Source organism: Callithrix jacchus, chromosome 6 (assembly GCF_049354715.1).
Source record: "Callithrix jacchus isolate 240 chromosome 6, calJac240_pri, whole genome shotgun sequence".
Lineage (NCBI taxonomy): Eukaryota > Metazoa > Chordata > Mammalia > Primates > Cebidae > Callithrix > Callithrix jacchus.
This window is the reverse complement of record NC_133507.1, coordinates 136,456,178-136,470,925: the sequence shown is the minus strand read 5'-3', so window position 1 is coordinate 136,470,925 and position 14,748 is coordinate 136,456,178. Positions and strand designations below refer to the sequence as shown.

Genomic DNA, 14,748 nt, shown 5'->3' with positions numbered 1-14,748 from the left:
TCTCATTGCCACATGGCACATGCTCTAAAATCAGCCACACAATCAGACATAAAACACTCCTCAGCAAATGCCAAAGAACTGAAATTATAGCAACCACTCTCTCAGATCACAGTGCGATAGAGTTAGAAATCAAAACTAAGAAATTTGCTGAAAACCATACAATTACATGGACATTAAATAACCTGATGCGGAATGACTTTTGGGTAAATAATGAAATTATAACAGAAATTGATAAATTATTTGAAACTACTGAGAACAAAAACACAACATACCAGAATCTCTGGGACATAGCTAAACCAGTGTTAAAAGAATAACTTATAGTACTAAATACTAACATCAAAAAGTTAGAAAGCTCTGAATTTAACAACCTATCATAACAACTAAAAGAACTAGAGAACAAAGAGCAAACCAACCCAAAAGCTAGCAGAAGACAAGAAATAACCAACATCAGAGCTGAACTGAAAGAAACCGAGACACGAAAAACCATTCAAATGATCAATGAATCCAGGAGCTGGTTCTTTGAAAAAAATTAATAAAATAGATTGCTAGCTAATAAAGAAGAAAAGAGAGAAGATTCAAATAAACATAATTAGAAATGACAAAGGTGATATTACCAGTGACCCCACAGAAATATAGATAACCACCAGAGAATATGATGAATACCTTTATGCACACAAACTAGATAATCTAGAAGAAATGGATAAACTTCTGGACACATTCATCAACCCCAGACTAAACCAGGAAGAAATTGAACCCCTAAATAGACCAACAAAGAACTTCAAAATTGAATCAGTAATAAATTGCCTACCAGCTAAAAAAAAAGCCTAGGACCAGACAGATTCACAGCTGAATTCTACCAGATGTATAAATAAGAACTAGTACAATTCTTATTGAAACTATTTCATAAAATTGAGGAGGAGGTACTCCTCCCTAACTCATATCCCAACATCATTGTGATACCAAAACCTGACAGAGATATGACACAAAATGAAACTTCAGGTCAATATCCTTGATGAACACTGGTGCAAAAATCCTCAACAAAATACTGTCAAATCAAATCAGGCAGCACAGAAAGAAGCTTATCCACCACCATCAGGTAGGCTCTATCCCTGGGTTGCAAGGTTGGTTTAACATACACAAATCAACAAATGTGATTCATCAGATAATCAGAACTAAAGACAAAAACCACATGATCATCTCAATAGATACAGAAGAGGCTTTCAACAAAATTCAGTACTCCTCCATGTTAAAAACTCTCAATAAACTAGGTATTGAAGGAACATACCTCAAAATAATAAGAACCACTTATGACAAACCCACAACCAACATCATAGTAAATGCCCAAAAGCTGTAAGCATTCCTCTTGAAACTGGCACAAAAAAGGGCTACCCTCTCTCATTACTACCATTCAACATAGTATTGAAAGTCCTAGCCACAGCCATCTGGCAAGAGAAATAAATAAAGGGCATCCAAGTAGGAAGAGAGGAAGTCAAACTATTCCTGTTTGCAGATGACATGATTCCATATCTAGAAGACCCCATAGTCCAAGAGCTCCTTAAGTTAGTAAATAACTTCAGCAAAGTCTCAGGACACAATATCAATGTGTACAAATCACCAGCATTCCTATACACTAACAATCATCAAGCCAAGAGCCAAATCAGGAATGCAATCCCATTCACAACGGATACAAAAATAAATAAATAAAACACTTAGGAATACAGCTAACCAGGAAGGTGGAAGATTTCTACGATGAGAACCACAAAATACTGCTCAAAGAAATCAGAGATGAGACAAACAAATGGAAAAACACTTGACACTGATGGGTGGGAAGAATCAATATCATTAAAATGCCATACTACCCAGAGCAATTCATAGATTCAATGCTATTCCTGTAAAACAACCAATGAAATTTTTTGAAGGACTAGAAAAAACTATTTTAAAATTCATGTGGAACAACAACAAAAAAGGCTAAATAACTAAGGCAATTCTGAACAAAAAGAACAAAACTGTAGCAAAGCTACAGTAACCAAAACGGCATGGTACTGGTACAAGAACAGACACATAGACCAATGGTACAGAATGGAGAGCCCCAAAATAATGTCACAGACCTACTGTGCATTTGACAAAGGTCTAATATCTAGTCTTTACAAAGAACTTAAACAAAGCTACAAGAAAAAACAAACAACCCCTTTAAAAAGTGGGCAACAGACACCAAAACAGACACTTTTCAATAGAATACATACCTGCAGCCAACAATCATATGAGAAAAAACTCAACATCACTGGTCATTAGAGAAATTCAAATCAAAGTAGAACTTTAAATCAAAACCACAATGAGATATCTCACATCAGTTTGATTGGGTACTATTAAAAATACAAAAAATAACAGGTGCTGGCAAGGTTGTGGGGAAAAAAAGAAACGTTTATACACTGTTGGTGGGAATGTAAATTAGTTTGAACATTATGGAAAATACTGTGTCGCAATTCCTCAAAGACCTAAAAACTGGAACTACCATTTGACCTAGCAATCCCATTACTGGGTATATACCCAAAGGAATATAAATTGTTCCATCAGAAAGACATGTGCACATGTACACTCACTGCAGTGCTACTCACAATAGCAAAGACATGAATCAACCTAAATGTCCATCAATGGCAAATTGGATAAAGAAAATGGCTACACCATGGAATACTATGCAGCCATAAAAAGTATGAGATCATGTCCTTTGCTGGAACTTAGGTGGAGCTAGAGGGCATCATTCTTAGCAAACTAATGCAGAAACAGAAACCCAGATACTGCATGTTCTCACTTGTAAGTGGGAGCTAAATGATGAGAGCATATGGACACATAGAGGGGAACAGCAGACACTGGGGCCTATCAGAGGGTGAAGGGTGGGAGAAGAAATAGCATCAGGAAAAATAACTAGTAGGCTCTAGGTTCAATACCTTGGCGATGAAATAATCTGTACAATAAACCCACGTGACATGAGTTTACCTATATAACAAACTACACATATACCCCTGAACTTAAAATAAAAGTTAAAAAAAGTACCTTCATTTCTCCCTCCTGCTTTTTTTTGCTATTGTTTTTATCATTATATTTCATGTCTTATGAATCCCACAATATAGTATCTTATAATTATTTTTTAATAAATTAGAAAATTAAAAATATACGTAATATAATATCCACATATTAGCTGTATCCACCTGTCTTTATTCCTTTGTGTAGATTTCAGTGTTCATGGGGTATCCTTTTACTTGAATCAGTAAAAACTTTGTATGTGAACAAGTTTGCTAATGACAAGTCTGTCTCCGTTTTCATTTATCTGAAAAAGCCTTAATTTCACTTCTTTTTAAGGTATATTTTCACTGGATAGCAAATTAATAGTTTTTCTTCATCACTTTATATATATGTCATTCTATTTTTTGTTCGTTTTGGCTTGAATTAGTTCTAATTAGAAATCAGTGTAATTCTCCTCTTGCTTTTCTTTAATGCCTTTTTACTCTGCTTGCTTTTTACAAATATTAGGTTATTGAATTCCTCTTCCTCCACCCCTTTTGATTCTTGAATTTAAATATTTTAATTTCATAGATATTGGAATTCTTGTTACTGTCCCTTAAGTAAATGGATGCTCATTTTGTTCAGGATCTTTTTCTTTCTGCAGTTCAGTTTGTATGGTTTCTTTTGCCATATTTTTAAATTATTACAGCGTCTAATTTGATGTTAAGCACATATAGTAAGTTTGTCATTTCTGACATTGTAATTTTCATTTCAAGAAATTTTATGTCTTTCTTCATTTTGCTCATGTTTTCTTTGGTATAGTTGACCCTTGGACAACATGGGATTTAGGGGTATTGACCTCTCTGTGCAGTTGAAAATCTTTGTATAACTTGTGACTCCATAAAAACTTAACTACTAATAGCCCATTGTTGACTAGAAGCCTTACCAATAACACAAACAGTTGACTATCACATATTTTATATGTTATATGAAGTATACTGGATTCTTAAAATACAGTAAGGTAGAGAAAAAAACATTACTAAGAAAATCATAAGGAAAATAAAAATATTTATCATTAAGTGGAAGTGGAGCATCATAAAAGTCTTCATCTGCATTATTTTCATATCGAATAGGCTGAGAAGGAGGGAGAAGAGGAGGCATTGGTCTTGGGGTGTCAGGGCTGGCAATCGCAGGAGAAAATCCATTTATAAGTGGATTTATGTAGTTTGGATTCATGTTATTCAAGGGTCAACTGTATCCTACTTTGGCTTTTTCCTTTTATTTATATATTGTTGGTTACTAATCACATTTTTCTACTTCTTTGCACATCATCTTTATAATTTTTGACTGGATGGTAGTCATTTTTCAAGAATCAATGTTTTGTTGTCTTTTTTTTTTAAAGAAAAATGTGGAGGGCCGGGCGTGGTGGCTCAAGCCTGTAATCCTAGCACTTTGGGAGGCCGAGGCGGGTGGATCATGAGGTAAAGAGATCGAGACCATCCTGGTCAACATGATGAAACCCCGTCTCTACTAAAATTACAAAAAATTAGCTGGGCATCGTGGCGCGTGCCTGTAATCCCAGCTTCTCTGGAGGCTGAGGCAGGAGAGTTGCCTGAACCCAGGAGGCAGAGGTTGTGGTGAGCCGAGATCGCGCCATTGCACTCCAGCCTGGGTAACAAGAGCAAAACTCCGTCTCAAAAAAAAAGAAAAGAAAAAATGTGGAATTTATTTTATCAGGCAGTTGAGATAATGCTTTAGTTTTGAGGCTTGTTCTTCATCTTTTTGAGTGTGGATCTTGAGTAGTCCTTACTATAGCCCCAGTTAGTCCTACTGCTAAGACAAGACCCTTTGGGGGGTCTCTGTTCAATGGCCTAGTGCTTCAATAAAGGCTTCACTTTGGCTGGTTGAAACTTGGATATCTTCCAGCCCTATATGAGCATTGAAAATTACTGAGTTGGGTTGGAGGTGAGAAGAGAGAGAGCATTAGGACAAATGGCTGATACACATGAGGCCGGGTGTGGTGGCTTACGCCTGTAATCCCAGCACTGTGGGAGGCCTCGGTGGGTGTATCACTTGAGGTCAGCAGTTCAAAACCAGCCTGTTCAACATGGCAAAACCCGTCTCTACTAAAAATACAAAATTAGCTGGGCATGGTGGTGAATGCCTGTAATCCCAGCTACTCAGGAGACTGAGGCAGGAGAATCGCTTTAACCTGGGAGGCGGAGGTTGTAGTGAGCCAAGATCATGCCACTGCACTCCAGCCTGGGCAACAAGAGCAAAAACTCCATCTCAAAAAAATATATAAATAAAAAAACTAGATAATGGGTTAATAAGTGCAGCAAACCACCACGGCACACACATACCTGCATAACAAGCCTACACATTCTGCACTTGTAACCCGGAACTTAAAGTAAAATTAAGAAAACCATTTCCTGAGCTTACAGTTGCCCTATAGATTTCCTACTCAAGAGCACACCTTTATTTAGCATTTCCTCTCCAGTATTCTACTCTTCCCGTCGCCTCCATATACTTTGAACTTTCTTTCCTCCGGTCAGCAAGGCCTCTGTAGTTGGCTTGGGTTTTCTCTATTTCTGTGCTACTGCCTGGAAATCACTTCTACGAAGCAGACCAGGGCAATGATAGAGCTCGCTTTGTTTGTTTACTTTCTTGGAAGGCTCACTGGCCTGGGCTTCCTGCGTTTTAGTCTCTGTAAACTCTTATTTAATATTATGTTAAGTTTTCCAATTGGTTATGTTTCGGTGGTAGTCAGGTACTATTTAATCCATCATGGGCTAGAAATAAAAGTCGTACCTTCTAATTTCATCTATAAAGAAAATCTTTAAAAGGTATATTAGATCACTACAAGAGTAAGAATTTTTATTCTGTTCGCCAGTACAGGCCAAGTGCTAAAATGCCTGTGCTAAACTATGAATTATGTAGTAGTTTCTCAATAAGTATTCGTTCAATACTTGAATAGATGAATAAACTCTATTTTTTAACAATTTGACCTCTGCTATAGATCAGAATAAAAGACTGATGATGTGATTATGTTAGCCTATTTCTGGAATGTATACTTTTTAACACCACTTTTAAATGCTCATTATCATTAACAATTATTTAGTGGAATATTCCTGATTAGGGTACTTCAAATATTAACAATTTTGTTAATATTTGAAGGGTAAAGGAATAAGTTAAAAATATTGCATGTGTACATATATACCACAGTACCTATGTTGAAGTATTTTATTTTGTTATTATGTTTTGAGACAGGGTCTCGCTCTGCCACCTAGGCTGGAGTGCGCTTGTATGATCTTGCTCACTGCCATCTCTGCCTCCTATAGTAGCACAAGTGATCCTCCCACCTCAGCCTTCCAAGTAGCTGGGGCTATAGACACATGCCACCATGCCCAGCTATTTTTTTTTTTAATTTTTGTTAGAGATGAGGTCTTGCCATGTTGCCCAGGCTATGTTGAAGTATTTTAAACAAAACTGCAAATGACATATAACATAACACAAAAAGGCAACAAGTAAAAAGGCTCCTTCCTACCTCTGATTCTTAACCTCTCAATCCCCTTTTCACAATTGCTCTTTTTAAAAATCAGCCTGTGCATATGCAACTTAAATATACTTGTCCTTTTGTCTCACAAATGATCACATATTAAATACACTAAACTGCATCTTTCTACTTTAATATATCTGTGAAGAATTTCATAAAACACCTCACTGTTTTAATAGTTGCCTAGTATTTCATTGAATAGTTACATGATAATTTATTTAAGACATGTCTTTGATGAATGTCTAGTTTTTCTGCAGTTATTTGCAGTTATAAACATTGTTGCAATGAACAGCTTTGTATATGTCACTGTGCTTTTGCATGTCATAGTTCTATACAATTGTATAAAGTAGTAATAAAAACTACCCCAGACCAGGTAATGAACAAGTAATCCTTCCACACAACAGTTCTTTATTACTGTGCAATAATTGCATAGCCTCAGTTAAAATTTTTATAATAAGAAACCTCAAGTACACAAAATGACCCAAAAATATTAAAACTGCTGTGTAATATACCAGTGCCTTTTTTTCAGCTGGCTCTGTGTAACAATATGTGGTATGACTATGGTAAAGTTCTTTTTATTAAGAAAAGAAATTACATTCTTGTATTTCTTTGATCTTGGGATTACAAAAAAGAAATTTCAAATCTTAAGCCTTTTTGTATGTATGTGCAAAAAAAAAAAAAAAAAAAACCCGAAGGAACCAAAACCACTTCACGTACATGAAGAGCCAGAATTTTATCTTTATGAATTTTCTGCATTAAAAAAAATCTACTGTGTAATTTATTAAATTAGCTGTTTGCATTCATAAGAGAATTGCATTTCTCTTGCCTTTATTTTCTCATTATGTTGTCTTGGGATACCACCTCCAACGGAGAGAACTATTGTTCATAATTCTAAAATGCACAATAGTCTTGAGCTGATAGAATTATAGCTACAATGAGTTATCATTGAGAAGATGAGGCACAAATATTCTTTCATATGTTAAAAAAATTCAACTTTACCAAAGAATAATCGTGGGTCAGGAAAAGTCCTTCAAGTACTTTTCTTGTTCTCCAATTAACATCTTTGTGTATTGAAGAAATTCCCAGTAGAAGCCTAAAGACATTATTAAAACAAAGCAGGAGCTTGGATTTTGTAATGTACAGATTCTTGATAGACACATGAGAGCATGGACGTGGAATAATTCTTAACTCCTCACAATTAAAGGTCATTTTGTATGACATTGAAAATGTAATTTTCTTAAGGTTTTGATTCTTAATTGTTTTTTTCCTTATCAATACCTGGAGGATTTCCCAGATCTTCCATACTTCACAATGTTCCTTTTATTATAGCTACCCAAACATTCAGAACAGGTGATCTTTGAAATGTCTTGTTAAGAGGGAGAAAAGCCAGAGGACCAGTTCTCTGGGAGACAGTCTACTGAATTTGGGGTTCAGGCCACAGCCTATCTCAGCAATAGGGTGGCTACAAGATGAGGGAAGAGAGACAGAGAGCCAGGTTTTTGTTTTTGGAAAGCTAATAAATTCTCATGGCTGTGAGAAGAATAATAGGGTGGCCCTCCAGGAACTGCTTCTGATGACACCCCATTTATATCATCATTGTCTTAGAGTCTGGAAAGATTCTGATTTGACCAGCAACTGTGACGTGCAAATAATTGAAACTTATGGAACAAAGCCTCTCCCCTGATCGCTAGCTCTACAGTAATGACAGCTACAAAGAAGTAACTGACAGCAAACCATTGTTATTATTTAACATTTATAGGATGTCAACAGCAGGTTAGGTGCTGTGAAAAATGAGGAATGCAATACTGAGATAACTTGATGAGTTTATGTTGTCAAGTAAACAGTGGCAGCTAGAACATTAGGCTATCCTCACGAAAAAGACAGGACAAATTTGCTGAATTCAGTGGTTTGTTTCTCTGCTCCCTCTTTTAGTGTTCTTCGATGACTTATATCCACAGCTCAGCAGTTTGAAAACTTGGTTATGGATTGGAATCATCCAGAGAGCTTTTAAAAACACTGGTGCCTGCTTCTCACCTTAGAGACATTGTTCACTAATATAGGCCAAGTGCTAAAATACTTGTGCTAAACTACTAATTTTGTAGTAGTTTAAAACCTGGGGCTCTATCTCACTTCTTTCATCTTGTAGCCATTTTATTGCTGAGATAGGCTGTGGCCCAAAGCCCAAATCCAGCAGGCTGTCTCCCAGATAACTGGTACTCTGGCTTTTCTCCCTCTTAACAAGACATTTTGAAGATCACTTGTTCTGAATGTTTTGGGTAGCTATTATACAATATCGAGCTCTATAATAAATCAAGGGTGTTTTCTGGGCATCAGTATTTTGAAAACCTTCCTATGTAATACACCCTGGTCTGCTCCTCTCCCAGGTGCATTTCAACTGGGTTCTTCTGGAGACAATGCCTTATCCCTTATCTACAGCAGAAGATCTAATGGCATAGATTTTCAGCAAAAAAAAAAAATTTTTTTTTTTTTTAATTCTGTTTGCTTGAGATAGATGTGTAAGAAGGGCCTCTGTTAAGATTTCCATGTCATACTTCCCAACCAACTTCAGCTAATTTCTTCTGAATCAAAGGTATATTCTTCCTTTACCTGGTTCTTTTATACAGACTTAGAGTCCAGATTGAGTTATAACTGCTCCTGTGACCACCCCACATCCTTCCTCCTTTTCTCCCATCATTTAAAAAGCATATTGGATATTTCGTAGGCTTTGGGATGCCACCCTAGAGGTAGCTTAGGTCAAGGCATGGCTCCCCCAATACCACAGGCACACTAAATGTAGACTATGGCTAACTCTCAATGTTCTGGAGTAAGTTAGTGTATTAGTTATTTACCGCTTTATAACAAATTACCCTACCACATAGCATGCTTAAAACAACAAACATTTATTATATCATTCAGTTTCTGAGGCTCAGGAACTCAGGAATGGATTTGTTGGCTGGTCCTAGCTTGAGATCCCTCAAAAGATTCTAGTCAAGCTGTCTTCTGAAGGCTCAACTGGGGTGAGAGGATCTACTCCTAATCTCACTCACATGGCTGTTGGGAGGCCTCAGTTTCTTGGGAGCTATTGTTCAACAGCCTCTGTTCCTTACTAGTTGGGTTCTCCATAAGGCTGGGGAATGACACTGCCTTACTCCAGAATGAGTGTTAGAGAAAGAAAGAGAAAGAGACAGGAGGATACAAACTGCAGTGCCTTTTATAACTAATCTTGGAAGACATGCCATTATTTATGCTGTATTTTATTGGTCACTTAGACCAACGTTGATACAATGTGGAAGGAGATGCAACCCCTGTGACACTCCACGAGAGTGTCAGTACCAGGATTTTGGATCACTGGGGGCTATCTTGGAGATTGGCTACCACAATTGGGCAGGACCAAGCACAGAAAACTCATTAGCAAGATCAAATATACTCTTCTTGGTTGGCTTTTGTTTATTGCTCATCTTCCATTACTTGAATCTCTCATTTCATGCTATCACAATACTAAGCTACTTGTAGTTCCCCAAATACACCATGCTACTTTGTTGTTGTGCTTCGTCTGGTCCAACTATCGTAGCCAGCCTCTGAGATGATTAGAGATGAGGGGGCTCAGGAGGGATGGGAGAAAACGATTACAAAAGACCACTAGGAGACTTTCAGGAGTGATGGATATATTCATTATCTTGATTTCAGTGATCATTTTATATATGTATGCACATATGAAAACTAATCAATTTGCACATTTAAATATGTGCAGTTTATTTGTCTATCATGCCTCAATAAAACTACTTTTCTAAAAGTTAAAAAATTAAAATGATAGAACAACCACCACAATAAAGAAATCCCTAGGGTATGAGTCAAAGGTCTGAACAATCCTCTCTTACTCAAAATACCACATGTATTAGAGGGGTTACAACGTAGCTTCAGAATGTCATCATGATCACTTAGATAATCAACAAGTTTCTTTTCCCAGCGTAATTCATGGGAAGGAATGATCTCTTGCCACTTCTTATGGTGGATTATGCTTAAAATAATATAGTATAATTATAAGGAAGATTCAGAAGCCAAAATGTGGGTGAGGGTTAGATACAAAGCACAAAGTATTTATATTTCAAATAAAACCAAAGCAGAACAGAGATGATGAACATTTAACATTGTTTATCTATCAATCACTGGGAGAAAAAATCTGCTATTCAAACTAAGTGCCTTGTAGTTGTCCACTAGAGTAGACGGGTTTGGGAGATTCTAGAGAGCCACATCTAAGAAATGCCCAGTTGGGAGATTATTGATTTTCACATGCCCCCTTTATTTGGCCAGGATGATGACAATTAGACACTGAGTAGAGTACTTAACGGGAGTAGGTGGAAAATATCACTAAAAGTCACTAGTAAAGTGTTTTAAGCAAGAAATACAAACTGGTTAGTGTTTTGGAAAGAATCTTTGGTGCCAGAGTAGACAATTGATTTAAATGCCTATTCTCATTACTGGAGTAAAGCGATTTTTATTTCATCAATATTTTATTGTTTAGTTGTCATAAATTAGCATTGATTTGTACCATTGTTTCAGTACTAAATGACAAAAAATGACTCTTAAAAGAGAGAAGTAATTTCTTAACATAATTTCAATTTAAATAGCAAGATAAATATACAAAAAGTTTTTTTTTCTTTTAATGTGGCTTTAGTTCAGTAATGGCAGTTTGAAACTACTCCCTGTCCACATTAAAACATTAAAAGTCTCTTGTGGCTGAAGAATGAGTGAGTGGGAGGGTGAGCCATAATAAACTAAACAGCTCCAAATGGTAGTGAGCAAAGGAAGCCGTGTCCTCTAGAGAGAGAGAGGTGAAGGGACAACGGCCCTTTAGAAGTATGACTCATAGAAAAAGAGGAAGTCAAATTGTCTCTATTTGCAGAAGACATGATTGTATATTTAGAAGACTCCCATCATCTCAACCCCAAATCCTCTTAAACTGATAAGAAACTTCAGTAAAGGATCGGGATATGCAGAAAAATCAATATGCAGAAATCACAAGCATTCTTATACACCAATAACAGACTAAAAGAGAACGAAATCAAGAGCAAACTCCCATTCACAATTGCTACAAAGAGAACAAAATGCCTAGAAATACAACTAACAAAGGATGTAACGGACCTCTTCAAGGAGAACTACAAACCACTGCTCAAGGAAGTAAGACAGGACACAAACAGATGGAAAAACATTCCATGCTCATGGTTAGGAAGAATCAATACCATGAAAATGGCCATACTGCCCAAAGTAATTTATAGATTCAATGCTATTCCCATCAAGCTACCTCTTCACAGAAATGGAAAAAGCAACTTAAACTTCATATGCAACCAAAAGAAAGCCAGCATAGTCAAGACAGTTCTAAGCAATAAGAACAAAGCTGGAGGCATCACTCTACCTGACTTCAAACTATACTACAAGTCTACAGTAATCAAAACAGCATGGTACTGGTACCAAAACAGAGATATAGACCAATGGAACAGAAGAGGGGCCTCAGAGGCAATACCACACATCTACAACCATCTGATCTTTGCCAAACCTCACAAAAACAAGCAATGGGGAAAGGATTACCTGTTTAATAAATGGTGTTGGGAAAACTGGCTAGCCATGTGCAGAAAGCAGAAACTAGTCCCCTTCCTGACACCTTACACTAAAAGTAACTCCAGATGGATTAAAGACTTAAACATAGGCCTAACACCATAAAAACCCTAGAAGAAAACCTATGCAAAACCATTCAGGACATAGGCATAGGCAAGGACTTCATGACTAAAACACCAAAAGCATTGGCAACAAAAGCAAAATTAGACAAATGGGACCTAATTAAAGTCCAGAGCTGCTGTACAGCAAAAGAAACAATCATTAGAGTGAACCAGTAACCACCAGAATGAGAAAAAATTTTTGCAATCTACCTATCTGACAAAGGGCTAATATCCAGAATCTACAAAGAAATAAAACAGATTTATAAGAAACAAACAAACAAACCCATTCAAAAGTGGGCCAAGGATATGAACAGACACTTTTCAAAAGAAGACATATATGAGGCCAACAAACATGAAAAAATGCTCATCATCACTGGTCATTAAAGAAATGCAAATCAAAACCTCACTGAGATACTATCTCACTCTAGTTAGAATGGCAATCATTAAAAAATCTAAAGATGACAGATGTTGGAGAGAATGTAGAGAAATAGGAATACTTTTGCACTGTTGGTGGGAGTGTAGATTAATTCAACCATTGTGGAAAAGAGTGTGGCAATTTCTCAAGGATCTAGAAATAGAAATTCCATTTGACTCAGTAATCCCGTTACTGGGTATATATCCAAAGGATTATAAATCATTCTATTATAAAGACACATGCACACATGTGTTCATTGTGGCACTGTTTACAATAGCAAAGACCTGGAAACAACCCAAATGCCCACTGATGATAGACTGGACAAGGATAATGTGGCACATATACACCATGAAATATTATGCAGCCATAAAACATGATGAGATCGTGTCCTTTATAGGGACATGGATGAATCCGGAAACTATCATTCTCAGCAAATTGACATAAGAACGGAAAATCAAACGCTGCATGTTCTCACTCATAGGCGGGTGTTGAACAATGAAAACACATGGACACAGGGAGGGTTGCATCACACACTGGGGCCTGTCATGGGGGACTAGAGGAAGGGCAGTGGGGTGTAGGAGGTTGGGGAGGGATGATATGGGGAGAAATGCCACTTATAGGTGACGAGGGGATGGAGGCAGCAAACCACATGGCCATGTATATACCTATGAAACAGTCTTGCGTGATCTGCACATATACCCCAGAACCTAAAGTTCAATAAAAACATTAAAAAAAAAAAAAAGAAGTGAGACTCATAGCCTATTCTGTATTAAAGAAGGAAGCAGGCTTCACAGGCCACAAAATGTCATGCCATATTTTCAGAAAGATAAGAATCCTAACTAAAAGAGGTCTTCAATATTTTATCCACCTGGACAGACATTGAGAACTCTTTATAGATATGGAATATCCTCTTATTCTAAACAAACATGGTGACCCCTTATAGATCCTAAATGTCTTTTTGCATCAATCCTGCACTTCTTTTCAATATATGTTAGTGGTATCTCGTTTCAGGTAGCCTTTGTGTAGTTAGCTAAATTGTAAAAACACATTCTATCTCTTCCTTCCTTATTGAATGTCTCAAGATCTCATTCTCCTTACACAAATGTCATGTCATTGCCCTTCCCAGCTGACCACATGGCAAATCATGAAAGGTTTGAAAATATATTAATGTATCAACCAAAGCTTGACCTCCCTACTGATGTTATAGAGGTAGAGTAGTATGGCCCCTTCCTTCAGCGCTCCTTTCTGACTGAAAGGTAGCTCTTATTCATCTCAAAGTCTTATTTTCATATTTTGAATATGGATTGATTTTTCCTCAACAATGCTGACTTAGCCTATAATGTGGTAGGCCCTTTTTTATCCTGCAATGGAAAACTGGGTACTGGAAAATGAAGCAAGACTAGAAGAAAGAAATTAGGATGACAGAAAAATTGCAAAAAAAACCCATCTGAGTATATAGAAATGAAAGAGCCTAGCCTGAATTCTAGGCTCGCTGTGGGATATGCCTGGAAACTCAGCTTTTTCTTTAGTCAGTTTCACATAAATACTTAGGGCCATGAAGTATACTTTCTTTGTAACTGTTGAGTACATAATCAGAGGCTTTAAAATAGGCAGGTAGGAGAGGAGGCCATGAGGATATAAAAATTGCCCCAAGGCAATCCAAAAGCAAACTTACCTGCCTGGTTGAACCTCTAGGGAGAGGGATGGGTGTTATTTTATCTGTTATTCCCATGGCAAACTTTGAAGACCTGGAAAGCACCCATGAGGGTGCCCATAGTTTGGTTTTTAGGACGTTCTCTCTCTGTGCTGTTAAAGGACTTCTCAAGCCTCTATTCACGACCATAGTTACGCTACTTTCTATTAATCAAATCACCATCCTGTTAAAACACACATGCACCTGTCAAACGAAATGAATAGAAATAAGCAGTACACTAGGAAAATGATACTCCCAAAATGGGAACAAGAAAACATGATAAATGCCTTCAAATATTTGGTAGACCACCAGGAGCTAGAAGGATTAGGTCATTTTATGTGGTTTCCAGTAGTAGAATTAGGAATAGAAA

At 36.9% G+C, this 14,748-nt stretch overlaps 1 pseudogene; it reads right to left on the bottom strand.

Annotated features, from left to right (window-relative positions):
• Nucleotides 1-14,528, bottom strand: part of LOC100397027 (alpha-endosulfine pseudogene) — a 48,736-nt pseudogene extending 34,208 nt beyond the window's left edge.
• Nucleotides 14,529-14,748: the final 220 nt, after the last annotated feature.